This window comes from Anomaloglossus baeobatrachus, chromosome 10 (assembly GCF_048569485.1).
Source record: "Anomaloglossus baeobatrachus isolate aAnoBae1 chromosome 10, aAnoBae1.hap1, whole genome shotgun sequence".
NCBI classification, from domain to species: Eukaryota; Metazoa; Chordata; class Amphibia; order Anura; family Aromobatidae; genus Anomaloglossus; species Anomaloglossus baeobatrachus.
In genome coordinates, this window is record NC_134362.1 from 96,363,997 (window position 1) to 96,380,681 (window position 16,685).

The window sequence follows — 16,685 nt, forward strand, 5'->3', positions numbered from 1 at the left end:
TAATTAATGGTACATAGGCATAAGAACTATAGTCATAGAAACTTATACAATAACAGAAATATGCATCAACATTACCGTTTGTTGTAGCAATCCTTTCACATCGGAGGGAACTCGAGTTAATGATAAAGGAATCAACATCATGGCATCTTGCATCACAGGAACAGTGCGTACGTACACTTCAATGTCCTGGAAGGTATCCCCTAACATTAAGCGAGTTCGGTGTATTTTTTATAGGAAAACTTTGTAGGTTGGGTTTAAATGGTCACCAGCATGTGACAGCTGAGTCATGTTCATGTAACTTGACCACAAACTGTTGTGGGCACCGGCAGCTTCCTGCACATTTCCTGCACATCCTGCCAGTTGACAACTGGCTGACCACAGTTTAACCATAGTGTTAGTGAAATATTGCAATGAGCCGTAAATTTCATATGCAAGCTTCCTTAAACCTGTCTTTAAGCTAACCACAAGTTTCCGGTAAGTGGAACTGTAAATGTTACTTCCTTATTATCTAAAAACTGCTTCAAAACCTGGTTGACATGTATTTCTTGGTCATCATTAGTGGCCATCCAAAGGACATCTTTTTGATACTGAATTATTGATAGGTCAAATAATATCTGGGATCACTCCTATCTTTTATGATTATGATTCCTATCTAATAGTCATTCAAACTTCAGTCATATCACATTGGTATCACAATTGGTCAATTCATAAACTAAAAATCTAATTTTTTCATATAGCAGTAATGCAGTACCAGAATTCCCTTATACATTGATGGCATTGATGGCACCCTCATGGAGTTTTCTCAGATCAAGGACCTATGCACCCTTCTGCACAGTTTCGACATGGCGACGAATATGTTTAGCGCTGACAATGCCATTATCAGCATGACAATTCCAGTCATTTACATGCTGGAGCACACGCTAAACACTTTTCGGAGTAAGGCAGTGGGACAACAGGAAGGGGAGGAACTACAGGAGGATTCATATGCGCAAGGGACAACAACATCACCAAGGTCCAGACGTTTATCAGCACCAAGGCGGCAGGCATGGGACCATGGGGGACAGGGATCAACAAGGGCGCATGGTAGCAGGCAAAATGTTGAGGAAGGTGCAGGAGAACATGAAGAAATGGAGGACGAATTGTCCATGGACATGGAAGACTCAGCGGATGAGGGAGACCTTGGTCAAATTTCAGTTGAAAGAGGTTGGGGGGAGATGTCAGAGGAAGAAAGAACGGTTAGCACCTCTATGCCACAAACACAGCGTGGACTTGGTCCGCATGGCTGCGCCAGACACATGAGCGCCTTCTTGCTTCCTCCTTATTATCAATAGTGGATACATTGTCTACCGAACACCATTAAACTGCAAGAAAATGACCCCCATTTAATGATTCCCTGTTAACCAGTAAAATAAATAAATAAAAATAGACAATCGCCCGATGTCTACATAGATTTAAAGCCAGAAATCAAATAGCAACCAGGTTTTGAATCAATCCCCATAATAACGGTGAACAAAAACGTTTTATAAACTACACTAGAAAAACAACAAAATAGCTGATCAAATTGCTCCAACCGCTTTAATGACGTAGCAGAACAGAATGGTTTTAAATATGTTATTAGCAGAAAAAGGAGGGGTCTGTAACATGCTTGGTACTCATTGTTGTACTTTTATCCCTAACGATACAGCTCCTGATGGAAGTAAAGCATTGGAGGGCCTAACATCGTTATCTGAGGAGCTTGCAGAGAACTCCAGCCTAGACAATGTTTTCACAGACTGGCTCGAATTGTGGTTCGGGAAATGGAGTCACTAGGTGTCCGGCTTTCTTATTTCTCGGGCAGTCGTAGCAGGAATACTCGTCACTTGTGGATGTTGCTGTATTCCTTGTATCTGAGAACTTCTTGAAGACTGATTGATGCATCCATCACTAAGGGGTGCTTCACACACAGCGAGCTCACTGCCGAGATCGCTGCTGAGTCACGCTTTTTGTGACGCAGCAGTGACCTCATTAGCGATCTCGCTGTGTGTGACAATGAGCAGCGATCTGGCCCCTGCTGCGAGATCGCTGCTCGTTACACACAGCCCTGGTTCGTTTTCTTCAAAGGCGCTCTCCCACTGTGACACACAGATCGCTGTGTGTGACAGCGAGAGAGCGACAAATGAAGCGAGCAGGGAGCAGGAGCCGGCGTCTGACAGCTGAGGTAAGCTTGTAACCAAGATAAACATCGGGTAACCAAGGTGGTTACCCGATATTTACCTTAGTTACCAGCCTCTGCAGCTCTCACGCTGCCTGTGCTGCCGGCTCCGGCTCTCTGCACATGTAGCTGCTGTACACATCGGGTTAATTAACCCGATGTGTACAGCAGCTAGGAGAGCAAGTAGCCAGCGCTCAGTGTGCGTGGCTCCCTGCTCCCTGCACACACAGCTAATCGGTGTGCGCTGGTAACTAATGTAAACATCAGGTAACCATACCCGATGTTTACCTTAGTTACCAGTCTCCGCAGCTTCCAGACGGCGGCTCCGTGCAAGCGCAGCGTTGCTTGCACGTCGCTGCTGGCTGGGGGCTGTTCACTGGTCGCTGGTGAGATCTGCCTGTTTGACAGCTCACCAGCGACCATGTAGCGATGCAGCAGCGATCCTGACCAGGTCAGATCGCTGGTCGGATCGCTGCTGCATCGCTAAGTGTGAAGGTACCTTAAGACTATGTACCTGGGATTGAAACCTCATGGTGAAGACTACAAAGAGATGCTGTGGTTGAGAAGAAGGATATGATCTTCCCACACTGGGGGATTCGGTGAAGAAGATAATTGGGAAATCTGACACTAGCCTTTTGCTTTTGTATGTACCTGGTGACCAGGAAGAATCATATCTTATTCTCAAAAGGAGGGACTGATAGGGCAGTAAGACCCCCTTTCCAGAAACCAATATAGAATAATGCTTAATACAGTTTAATTTGTCCCGATGACCTGCAGACTCTCCTGACTATTACACAAGTACCAGCCTGTACCGGTCACAACTATGATTTTATTACTAATAAACAAGCTGCTAAGCATAATTATTGCTACATTCAGCATATTGATCAGAAACTGCAGATGTCACGCGTAATATTAGATCATAATGGACTTTGGCTATTACGTCCACATATACACGTCCACACACCTAGCTGTGTATAAATATGGGATGATTCGCTCAATAAAATGTATGGTATTTGCATTTTTACCCAGGCTTATTATTGACTCTGCGTCAATTGCATTCAGACTGCAGTCTTACCATCCAATTTGGCTACCTTCCAATATATCTAAATGGTCTGATTTAGACCAACTTATCAAGAACATGAAGAAATGGAGGACGAACTATCCATGGACATGGAAGACTCAGCAGATGAGGGAGACCTTGGTCAAATTTCAGTTGAAAGAGGTTGGGGGGAGATGTCAGAGGAAGAAAGAACGGTTAGCACCTCTATGCCACAAACACAGCGTGGACTTGGTCCGCATGGCTGCGCAAGACACATGAGCGCCTTCTTGCTGCACTACCTCCAACATGACCCTCGTATTGTCAAAATTAGAAGTGATGATGAATACTGGCTTGCCACACTATTAGATCCCCGGTACAAGTCCAAATTTTGTGACATAATTCCAGCCATAGAAAAAGACGCACGTATGCAGGAGTATCAGCAGAAGCTGATACTCGATCTTAGCTCGGCTTTTCCACCAACAACCATGGTGCACGGAGTGAATCTCCCAGTTGTAACTTGACAAACATGGGACAGTCTCGTCATCAACAGTCTAACCGTACCAGCAGCACCGTATCTGGTGCTGGTAACAGCAATTTTATTGAATCGTTTCAGCATTTTTTTAGACCATCCTTTGCAAGGCCACCAGAGACAACAAGTCTGACATATAGTCAACAGCTGGAGAGGATGATACAGGAGTATCTCCAAATGAACATCGATGCCATGACGTTGCAAATGGAGCCTTGCTCATTTTGGGCTTCAAATCTTGAAAAATGGCCTGAGCTCTCCACTTACGCCTTGGAGATCTTGTCGTGTCAAGCTGCCAGCATTGTCTCAGAACGTGTCTTCAGTGCTGCTGGGTGTGTGCTGACAGATAAGCGTACGCGTCTGTCCAATGACAATGTGGACAGACTAATGTTCATCAAAATGAACAAGTCATGGATCCGCAAGGACTTTACTACCCCTGTGTCATCCTGGGGAGAGTAAATGCTTGTGTATTTTGAATGTGCTTGATGCAAATCTACCTGTGAAGTGTACAACTGGGGCACAAGTGCTGCCACTGAAGGGGTGTCTGTGTGGCCTAATTTTTGGGAAAAAGGGAGACTCCGCTTGGAGTAACCCTTGCTTGCAGTGTTTCTAAAAATGATCCAAGATGAACAGATCTGGGATCAGCAAAGACTTTGCTACCTACCCCGGTGTCATCCTGGGGACGGTTAAGGATGGCATATTTTTGAATGTGCTTGATGCAAATCTACCTGTGAAGTGTACAACTGGGGCATAAGTGCTGCTGTGATGCCCTGGGCAAGCCAGGGGTCACAGGTCTTAACACCACCACACCCTACACCCCAGTTAGGAACACCAAAGCTAACCCAAAATCCTTGTTGCCTTCCTCCAGGGGCTGATGTTCACACCAGGGGGTGGGCCAGGCGGTTGGCTCCGCCCACCGAGGAGTTCACAGCCCTGGAGGCGGGAGAAACAGGCAGTCAAGCTAGGGAAGTGAAGGAGTAAACAGTGAAGTAGTAGAGGAGCTTGAGTGAAGAAGTAAAAAGCAACAGTTAAGAAAGCCTGAAGTTGGTGCGGATGTGTGCCCCGGACTGAGACAGCAAGGTCAGCAGACGGCGGTGATAGTCTGCAGAGGGACTGTTCGGAGGTTGCTGGAAGGACCGCGGACGGGTGGTGACCCGGCGGTCTGGAGCAGTATACGAAGAACAGTCAGCACCATGGCAGGGGCCTTTCGGATCCCGGCAAGGCTAGGAGTCGCCACAATTTGCCAAATCAGTCAGTGAAGGGGACGTCTGTCTCCTAACAACCAAGTCCCGATTGAAGGCAACAGTCCAACCGCAATGGAGAGACACCGCCACCGCCAGGGCACCAGTTTCTCAGGGCCAGCGCCTGCGGGCAAAGTAGGGCTCCTCCGGCCCATATCCAAGCCGGGGAGCGGGTTACCGGTTGGAACCCATCGCAACCATTATCATCATAGGTGCAGGACAGAGGGACCGTCACCGTCACCTACTGGGGAAAGCAAGTGCAGCCGTCTGTGGGAACCGTCCTTCCAGCCGTGTGTTTTACTGAGAACTGTGTCATCGTCTCAGGCTGAGTGAGTACCACAGTGCCGCAAGGCACAGCGCTGCCCCCGCGTCCCTGCACCCACCAAGCCCTGCATCTCCCACCTCATCACTGGGCCCCGGGATCACCAACCCCTACCCACGGAGGGGCAACACAACAACTGGCTGCTCCATACCATCCTTCCCGGGATCCCCATACAGAGCAGCGGTGGTGTCAGCAAATCACCACAACCGTGGGTGGCGTCACGGACAATAAACAATCCCCACATCCAAAAACCCCCTTTCACTCATGGGCAAGGAGCGCCGCTCGAGTCCCCGGGATCCGGCCCATCGTTCGAGCCACCGAGCAGCAACAGCAGGCCGCAGCAGCCGCGGCAGCCGGACCTGAGCAGAGGGAGAGTGCGGCGTCCCCTCCTCCGCCCGCGACACTGCTACTGAAGGGGTGTCTGTGTGGCCCAATTTTTGGAAAAAAAGGTAGACTCTGCTTGGAGTAACCCTTGCTTGCAGTGTTTCTAAAAATGATCCAAGATGAACAGATCTGGGATCAGCAAAGACTTTGCTACCTACCCCGGTGCCAACCTGGGGACAGTTAAGGATGGTGTATTTTTGAATGTGCTTGATGCAAATCTACCTGTGAAGTGTACAACTGGGGCACAAGTGCTGCCACTGAAGGGGTGGGTGTCTGTGTGGCCCAATTTTTGGAAAAAAGGGAGACTCCGCTTGGAGTAACCCTTGCTTGCTGTGTTTTTAAAAAGGAGCCAAGATGAACAAGTCATGGTTCAGCAAAGACTTTGCTACCTACCCCGGTGTCATCCTGGGGACAGTTAAGGATGGCGTATTTTTGAATGTGCTTGATGCAAATCTACCTGTGAAGTGTACAACTGGGGCGCAAGTGCTGCCACTGAATGGGTGTCTGTGTGGCCCAATTTTTGGGAAAAAGGGGGACTCCGCTTGGAGTCCGCTTGATGTGTTTTACATGATTTTAGAAGGGCATGCCATGCCTATATCTGTGTCTCGTCCTCTTTTTCCTCGTCAAGCTGTTTTGTTTTTGCATGAGAATTTGTTCTTGTCACTTTCCCATGTGTTTGTGTTGTGTTGTGAGTTGTTTGTCACCTTTTAGACACCTTTGAGGGTGTTTTCTAGTTTTTTTTATGTGTTTGTGATTGCCTCCCATTGTTTCCTATGGGGTTCGAGTGGTTTGCCGAACCGAACATGAACGCGACCTCCGTTCGGCGAACCAAGCTCGAGCCGAGCCGCGACCGGTTCGCTCACCTCTACTTGACAGTAAAAGCATAATTTGCTATTCGGGCTACCCAACGTTGTTCCATGGCACCTAATTTAGCAATAGCCAAGTGGGTTAGGGGGTTGTTGTCCGTGAAGACGGTGAATTTGGTGGCTGCCAGGTAGTGCTTGAATCACTCTGTGATAGCCCAGACCATTGCCAGGAACTATAATTTAAATGAGGTATAATTTTCTGGGTTTCTTTCAGTAGGCCAGAGCTTCCTACTGGCGTAAGCGATCACACGTTCCTTGCCTTTCTGCACCTGTGAAAGCACTGCTCCCAGTCCCACATTACTGGCATCGATATACAGCACAAATGGTAGACTCTAATCAAGGTAGGCTAGAATCTCTTCACCCGTCAGGGCTGCTTTCATTTGTTTGAAGGAGTGTTCGTCTGCTTCTCCCCAGTTAAATGGTAGGCCGTAGGTCTTTCCCTTCTTTGCTTGGCCTACCAGGAGCTCTTGCAAAGGCGCCGCCATCTTCGTATAGCCCTTGATGAACCTTCTGTAGTAGCCCACCAGGCCAAGGAACTGACAAACCTCCCGGACGGTGATGGGTTTGGGCCATTTCTGGATGACTGTGATCTTCTCTGGGTCCAGTGCTACTCCTTCCACACTGACCACATGACCTAGGTATTGGACCTTCGGCTTTAGTAAATGGCACTTGGATGGCTTCAGCTTCATCCCATATCGGGATAGTGCTTGGAAGTCTTCAGCCAGGTGTTTCAGGTGGTCCTCATAGGTCTTGGAGTGCACGATGAAGTCATCCAGGTAGAGCAGGACGGTCTCAAAGTTGAGGTGTCCCAGGCAGCACTCCATCAGCCTCTGGAAGGTCCCGGGGGCGTTGCAAAGTCCAAATGGCATGCTGTTGAACTCACAGAGGCCCATGGGGGTAGTGAAGGTCGTTTTCTCCCGATCTTTTTCTGCTACAGATACTTGCCAGTAGCCACTAGTGAGATCTAGGGTAGAAATATAGAGGCCTTTAGGGCAGCGAGGGATTCCTTGATCCGTGGCAAGGGGTAGGCATCCTTGTGTGTTATCTGATTTATCCGTCTATAGTCTACACACATCCTCATTGTGCCATCCTTCTTTTTCACCAGGACCAGGCAAGCCACCCAAGGGCTGCAACTGTCCCTAATGGCTCCAGCCTCTTTCATGTCCTTCAGCATGTCCTTAGCGCACTGGTAATGGGTTGGTGGTATAGGCCTATGTCTTTCCTTAATGGGAGAATGACTGCCTGTGGGTATGTGATGTTGCACCCATTTGATTCTACCAATGTCTAGTGGGTTCTTACTAAAAACCTGCTCGTATTCCTGCATGACCCGGTGAACCCCTCGTTTCTGGTAGGTGGCGTTAGAGTCAGTTCCCACATGGAGTTTTTGGCAGCAGTCCTCTAACTGTTTTTGGGAGGTCTCGATCCTGTTTTGAGTCAGCTTGCGTCAGGGGACCTACAGGTTGTATAGCGTTGTTTGGGCAAGTAAACAGTTTGGCAATGGTTGCGTATCTTGGTAGTCTAGCTTCCTCCTCCCCACAGTTCAGCACTCGTACAGGTAACCTTCCCTTGTGTACGTCAACTACCCCTCTGGCTGTCAGGATTGTAGGCCAGTGTTCTGAATGAGTGGGTTCTACTACAGCCTGGTAATCCCATCCTCTGATACCTACCGCTGCTCTGCACCACATCATCATCTCGCTCTGTGGGGGTATCACAATGGAGTTAGCATCTATCACCCGTACATTACCAATTTCACCGCCAATCTGGTTTACTTGTTGCTTCCTCAAGATGACTCGCATCTCTTTTTGCAGGGCTCTCCTTTGTCCACCCTCAACACCCTCAGCAATCTGGTGAAGCAACAGCAACACGTCTCCTAGGCAATTCTCTATGACATTAGTGCCTAAAATCATTTGTGGGTTCCTTTCGCTAACATCATTATCTACAACAATCAGTCCTTGTTTCTTCATTTCCTGCCTCCCCACCTTTATGGTTACCTCTTTGACCCCGATCTAGTCTATAGGTTGTCCATTAGCTGCATAGATGGTAAGGTCAGGGTCCGGTCGCCGGAGATCTTTGTCCGACCAAAAACTGCGATAAAGGACATACGAGATTGTCAATACCTGGGAACTGGTGTCCAATAATACTAAGGTTGGGATCCTGTCCAGGGTGATGAACAGGACTGGTCGTCCCCCCACGTACTGATCACGGCAGTCAGCTAGGCCAAGTTTTCTTAATCCTGGGGTCTGGCCCTTGGCCCCAGGTTTGGCCCGTTTAAAGGACAGACCCTCGCATAATGGCCTGCTTCCTGGCAACAGCGGCAGATGGGTTGTCCGGACGAGTCATAGCGATCACTGCTCCTCCCTCGGGATGAGGGACCTCTTCTCCCTCGCATCCAGGGGATGTCCTCTGGGCTGTCAGCTAGCAGGATCCTATGAGGGGTTTTGGATTCTGGTGGAAGTTGCATCGCTTTCAAGATCCGGGCGACGTCCTTACTGAGTTGTTATACTTGGGAGGACAGGGTATCTGTGATTTCGGCTGAGGTGATGAGTCCTTTTGCGGCTACCAGGGCCTGCGAGGAGGACTCTGCTCTTACAGTCGGGGCGCTGGTAGACCATGCTGGTTGGATGTGGTCCGTGTCATTGAGTGGTTGAAGTGCTTTCACGGCCCTGTCCTTTAGAATGGCAAAGTCCACATCACTGTGTTCCAGGGACCACAGCCTCATCTGTTTTCTATCCTCAGAGGAGTGCAGGCCCTGCAAGAACTGTTCTGTCATCATCCTGTTTCCTTCCTGATCACTGACAAGGTCCACGAGCTTTAGAGCCCGCAGTATGGCTTGCAGCCTGAGGGCATAGTCTCTTATGCTATCTTGGGGCTTCTGGCGGAAGTTATAGAAGCCCATTCTCACCTCTGCCTCTGTGTGGTTTTCAAAGGCAGCTTTCAATTTGGCAAAAATGGTGTCCACAGAGCCCCGGTCATCACTGGTCCAGGCTTCAGCCTGAAGTTCTGCTGGTCCAGTCAGTTGCCCCAGCACCACTGCGGCCCTCTGCTTGCTGGTCATTGCATACAAATCCAGCAGGGTGCCGATCTTCTTTTTGTATGCAGTCAGGGTGTCCGCCTTGCCAGCTTATTGTGGCAGCCATGTCGCCCCTTGGATATACGGTAAGGAGATCGGCATGATTGGGGAGATTCCGGCCGGCGCGGCTGAGGGCACCACACCGGGGCTAGACGCTGCTGTGTTCTCTGCGCTGGGGCCAGGCATCGCTTGGGGTGCGTCACCCTGGCTGGGAGTAGTAGTACTCACGGCGTCCATCTTCCCTCAAAGTTCCTTTTTCCGGTCATCTCCTACTTTCACGGGGTCTGAGCGGTCCGGGGATTCCAGCCAGGTTATTGTGTCAGCCAGGTCGCCCCTTGGATATACGGTAAGGAGATCGGCGTGATTGGGGAGATTCCGGCCGGCGCGGCTGAGGGCGCCACATCGGGGCTAGATGCTGCTGTGTTCTCTGCGCTGGGGCCAGGCATCGCTTCGGGTGCGTCGCCCTGGCTGGGAGTAGTAGTACTCACGGCGTCCATCTTCCCTCAAAGTTCCTTTTTCCAGTCACCTCCTACTTTCGCGGGGTCAGAGCGGTCCGGGGATTCTGGGACAGCCACTCCTCTCCGTGGGCAGTTACTTTTCTTCTGCGCGGGCTGCAAATTTTAAAATCGCGCGCTTTTAACAAAATGGCAACAAAATGGCGGCGGTTCAAATTTTTCGATCGGACCACTGAGGCGCACTGTCACCTGTCTAAACAGGTCTAGTCCTTGATCCTGTTCGTGACGCCAGATGTGAAGCCCACCTGCGGTAGTCGCCCTAGGGACATCACTCCACCTTCATGGATGCCACAGGGTCTTCTTTTGGGGATATATGGCAACAGGTATGTTGGCTTTGTATATATATGAGTCGTGACGACACTCACGGTTTGCGGTCAGGGATATGGGTGATCGCCACTGCAGATTTAACGAGCGTCTCGGGCTGATGGAGTCTGCAGTCGGATGATATGGCCTTCCGTGAGTGAGGCTGGCCCCAGGGGCTCGGGGGTGTAAAACAACAGGTCCCAGAATAACTCAGGCTCAGTCTGGAAAGTCTTTCAACTTGTTTTACTCACTTTTGCTGTTATCGTGAGGTAACCCGGGTGATGCTGAGATAAACCAGGTGGAACCAGGAACTCCTTCAGGCCGATCTGAGGGTAACCATTAACCTGCCTTCCTAGCACTTCTTGTTTCGGATAACCCCTGACTTGAAGTACTTGTGGGGTCTATCCAGGGAAGTCGCTACTGCCTTTTCTCCCCTTTTTGGCCCATTTGACGGCAGTGTGGACCAGGTGAGATGGCTTCTGGCTCTGTCTCCTTATGGGTCCCCCTGTTGCTGCTGAGGCTCGGACTCTAGATCGTTGGTGAGGTACCTCCAGTCCCCTCACCAACAGGTTTAGCAGCTCAATAAATGGACGTCTACTCTGGGGACCTGTTCCCCGTGTGTGCCTAGTCACCAGCAGTCCCCGTACTCGACCGCCTCTCTTAAGGTGTCTTTCTGACTGACTCTCTGGTAACTGTTCTCCCCCGCTAATGGCTACTTCACGTGCAGGGTCTCACTAGCGTCTGCGCGCACCTGTGTCTCCTGGCAACTGGTGCGTTCCACTACCAGACTGACTCTCCTCCTACTCTCCTGACAGCCTCTGCAACTTTAGCTCCGAGCCCCTCCACTAAACCCCTAGACAAGAATTGAAGGCCAGACACCTCCAGGGACTGCCCAAGGGTCCCATTTAGAGATGAGCGAACCGGTCGCGGTTCGGCTCGAGCTCGGTTCGCCGAACCGAGGTCTGGTTCGGTTCAGCGAACCACTCGAACCACATAGGAAACAATGGGAGGCAATCACAAATACATAAAAACACCTAGAAAACACCCTCAAAGGTGTCCAAAAGGTGACAAACAACTCACAACACAACACAAATACCTGGGAAAGTGACAAGGACATATACTCATGCGAAAACAAAAGAGCTGAACAATGAAAAAGAGGAGGAGACACAGATATAGGCATGGCATGCCCTTCTAAAATGATGTAAAACACCACAAGGTGACTCAAAGCGGAGTCTCCCTTTTTTCCAAAAATTGGGCCACACTGACACCCACCCCTTCCGTGGCAGCACTTGTGCCCTAATTGTACACTTCACAGGTAGATTTGCATCAAGCACATTCAAAAATATACCATCCTTAACCGTCCCCAGGATGGCACCGGGGTAGGTAGCAAAGTCTTTGCTGAAACATGACTTTTTCATCTTGGCTCCTTTTTAAAAACACAGCAAGCAAGGGTTACTCCAAGCGGAGTCTCCCTTTTTTCCAAAAATTGGGCCACACAGACACCCACCCCTTCAGTGGCAGCACTTGTGCCCCAGTTGTACACTTCACAGGTAGATTTGCATCAAGCACATTCAAAAATACGACATCCTTAACCGTCCCCAGGATGACACCGGGGTAGGTAGCTAAGTCTTTGCTGATCCCAGATCTGTTCATTTTGGATCATTTTTAGAAATACTGCAAGCAAGGGTTACTCCAAGCAGAGTCTCCCTCTTTTCCAAAAATTGGGCCACACAGACCCCCACCCCTTCAGTGGCAGCACTTGTGCCCCAGTTGTACACTTCACAGGTAGATTTGAATCAAGCACATTAAAAAATACGCCCTCCTCAACCGTCCCCAGTATGGCACCAGGGTAGGTAGCAAAGTCTTTGCTGAAACATGACTTGTTCATCTTGGATCATTTTTAAAAACACAGCAAGCAAGGGTTACTCCAATTGGAGTCTCCCTTTTTTCCAAAAATTGGGCCACACAGACACCCACCCCTTCAGTGGCAGCACTTATGCCCCAGTTGTACACTTCACAGGTAGATTTGCATCAAGCACATTTAAAAATACGCCTATCCTTAACTGTCCCCAGTATGACACCGGGGTAGGTAGCTAAGTCTTTGCTGATCCCAGGTCTGTTCATCTTGGATCATTTTTAGAAATACTGCAAGCAAGGGTTACTCCAAGCGGAGTCAGGGCCGGATTATAGGTGGGGCAGGCGGGGCTTCAGCCCCGGGGCCCCCACCAAAAGAGCTTCCAAGGGGGCCCCCACCACCAGGGCCATACTTGCCACTAGGCACCTGTCAGCATTTTTTTTTCTTCACACCCTCTCCCCCTCCGTAAAGACAGTCTAATAAATCAGCTGTGTTTTCGGGGGGAGGGGGCACTGCGCACCGCCATTTATTTGTATCTGCGTCTTTAAGACGCAAAAACAAACTGCGGGCACAGGACGCTGATTAACCCCGGAAGTACCAGCGCTTGCACTTCCGGGGTCAGAGGTGTGCCAATGAGCTCCCTGCTATGTGCTGCGGCCGTACCCAACGAGGGGCAGGGGTACGGTGTAGTCGACCGCTATATCTGCTGTCCCCGCCGCGTTCCTCTGCAGTGTGTACATGCCAGGCACACTAGCAGGAGCAGGAGGCAGGGCGCTGTGCTGTGCCGGCTCTGCTGTGCTGTGTGCCCGACATGCACACAGTGCAGAGCAGCGCTCCGGTGACCGCAGCTTCATCCTTCCTATTCAAATGTATTTGCGTCTTTCAGACGTAAATACATTTGAACAGCGCGCCGGGTCGGGGCCGCGCCCCTTACGTGCAGCAACGGGATGAGATCAGCACCTTGCTGACGTCATCACAGTGCTGCGGGCGCCACAAAGGAGACATCAGGAACCGAGCGCTCCATGAAGGAGCTGAAGAGACAGGTGTTATTAATGGGGATGAGTGGGGAGGGGCTGAGGACACATAACGGGGAACATTTGTGAAGGAAAACAGCTTTGTGACAGGCAGAGGAGGAGACCTGTATTCCGAGGGAGGCAGGAGTGCGTAGTAATGGGGCAGTGTAATTTGTGTGTGTAGGGGGTGATGAGGGTTGCATTGTATTGTGTGTGGGGGGAGGGGTAATGGGGGGTGCATTGTATTGTGTGTGTGGGGAGGGGTAATGGGGGGGTGCATTGTATTGTGTGGGGGGGTAGGGGTAATGGAGGGTGCATTGTATTGTGTGTGGGGGGAGGGGTAATGGGGGATGCATTATATTGTGTGTGTGTGGGGGAGGGGTAATGGGGGGTGCATTGTATTGTGTGTGTGTGTGTGTGGGGGGGAGAGGTAATAGGGGTGCATTGTATTGTGTGTGTGTGGTGGGGAGGGGTAATGGGGTGCATTGTATTGTGTGTGTGTGGGGGGGAGGGGCAATGGAGGGTGCATTGTATTGTGTGTGTGTGGGGGGGAGGGGTAATGGGGGGTGCATTGTATTGTGTGTGTATGGGGTGATGGGGGGTGCATTGTAGTTTGTGTATGTGTGTGTAGGGGGTGATGTGGGGTGCATTGTGTGTGTGTGTCAGAGCTGTGTGTGTAAGAAGCAGTACTGTGTGTGTGTATATATATGAATTAGAGCAGTCTGTGTGGCCCCCCCAGAACTATATGGGTCCCCCAGAGCGCTATGTCACCCATCCCAGTAATGAGTACACCACCAGAGCTGTTTGCCACTCCAGTAACGTCTATGCCCCCTGCCCCTCCTGTAATGTATATATTGTAGCCCCCAGCCCCTCCTGTGATGTATATACAGCAGTGCTGTCAGTGTGCAGTCATGTCTGTTAGTGACAACCATCTTGAAACACAGCCACATGTCCTGAAGGAGCTGGACGGAAACAAGCGGGAGAGGTGAGTGAGGCTGCTTGCGACTTCCCCATATTAATATCTGTAAGGGCTCATGCGCACGTAACTGCTGAATATTCTGCAGCGATTTGACAGCACATGTGCGCGTCAAATCGCTGCAGAAACACTGCATAATGGATGCAGTTTTTCTGTACAAAAAAAGCCGATTTCATGCGCTAAGGCTGCTGCCCCCACCATAGACAGTGGGAGCTGCATCCATAGCGCACGGAATAATTGACATGCTCATTTTATGAACGCACAGATTTGGGTCAACATTTTAGCACCCAAATCGCTGAGTTCATAAAAGCATCGTGCGCACGTATCATGCACAATCTTCATAGATTGTGCAGGGGACGCAGGACGCATGCATTTACACTGCAGTGCTATACGCAGCGTAAATGCATGGAATTACGCAACGTGCGCACGACCCCTAATGCGTCTGTATGTATGTCAGTGTATATGACTGTGCATATATTTGTCTGTTTATATGTATTTTTCTGAATTTGTCTTCAAATATGTATATGTACGTATGCCTGTATGTGTGTGTGCGTGTCTCTGTGTGGATGGGGTCCACTGAGACTCTTTCACCCGGAGGCCACAAAAACCTGGAGCCGGCCCTGGCTGCCTTAACATTGGGATCAATAAAAAATATTTACACGCTACAATATATCTAACGATGTGTCGGCGGGGTCACGTCGTAAGTGTCGTACATTCGGCATCGTTAGTGATATTGTAGTGTGTGTGACAGCTACATGCGACCCTGATTGTGCGTTAAAACGTTTATCGCATACACGTCGTTCAATTTCTAAAGATTGAACGTCCGGTTGTTCAATGTTCCCGAAGCAGCACACATCGCTCCGTGTGACACCCCAGGAACGATGAACTCAGCTTACCTGCGTCCCGCCAGCAATGCAGAAGGAAGGAGGTGGGCGGGATGTTTATGTCCCGCTCATCTCCGCCCCTCCGCTTCTATTGGCCGGCCGCTGTGTGACGTCGCTGTGACGCTGAACGTCCCTCCCACTTCAGGAAGAGGATGTTCGCCGCACACAGCGAGGTCGTTTAGAAGGTAAGTACGTGTGACGGGGGTTAATCGTTCATGCGACACAGGCAACAAATTGCCCGTTCCGCACATACGATGGGGGAGGGTGCAATCGCATACGAGATCGCATATGTAATTGAAACGTGTAAAGCAGCCTTAACTCTACTTTGTGTGTATATGTGACGGCTATGAGTTATCCTGGACTGTGTCTGTATTGTAGTGCTGTAAATCTGAATGTGGCAGAACAGGAGAAGATAAATGTTCATTGGATTTATATATAAATGCTACAGTTCGCGCTCTACTGTTATGGCTAAAAATGTTAACGTTATGTGGCCCCCACAAGATTTTCTGCCCAGGGGCCCCCACTAGGGATGAGCGAACCGGTCGCGGTTCGGCTCGAGGTCGGTTCGCCGAACGGGGGTCCCGTTCGAGTTCGGTTCATCGAACGTTCGACGAACCGAACTCGAACCAATAGGCTATAATGGGAGGCAATCACAAACACATAAAAATGCATGATAAATGTACACAAACAGTTAATAAACATTGCCATAACACTTACCGGTCCTCGCGATCCCTCCTGCACTCTGTCTCCTGCCGCTATTCCATCCGATGATCGCTGAATCCTCCCGGTGACCGGCACTGCCAGCAGAGAAGCAGGACCTATCGTGACGTCAAAATAGCCATGTGACCAGTCACGTGGCTATTATCTCATTGGCTACAGACTGGTCACATGACTATGACACGTCATGTAGGACCTGCGAGTGCATCTCTCCGGTACACGGTGCACATTTGTGTATCGCCGTGTACCGGCGATATTCTCTAGCACACGGTCGACTCCCCGTTCCGTTAGGGACCGGCTGACACAGCCGGTCATTAACGGAGATCACCGTTGCCATAGCAACGCAGTTAGCGGTGACGTCACCGCTAACCGCGGCTCCGGGAGCACCGTTGCTATGGTAACGCGTCTGTCAGCGTTACCGCTGTTACCGCTAGCAGCACTGATCACTCACGGAGTGAAGGCTGTACGCTGCTTCCCGATTGTAGTGAGGATTGTAGTGAGGATGAGGTGCCCCAGCACATGATGGGCTGGAGCACCTCATCCTCACTACAATCGTCACTACTACTACACTAGTGAGGATTGTAGTGAGGATGAGGTGCCCCAGCCCATGATGGGCTGGTGCACCTCATCCTCACTACAATCGTCACTACTACTACACTAGTGAGGATTGTAGTGAGGATGAGGTGCCCCAGCCCATCAAGTAATGGGCTGGGGCACCTCATCCTCACTACAATCCTCACTACAATCCTGAAGTGCAGTTTCTTCAAATTCATTTAAAGGCAC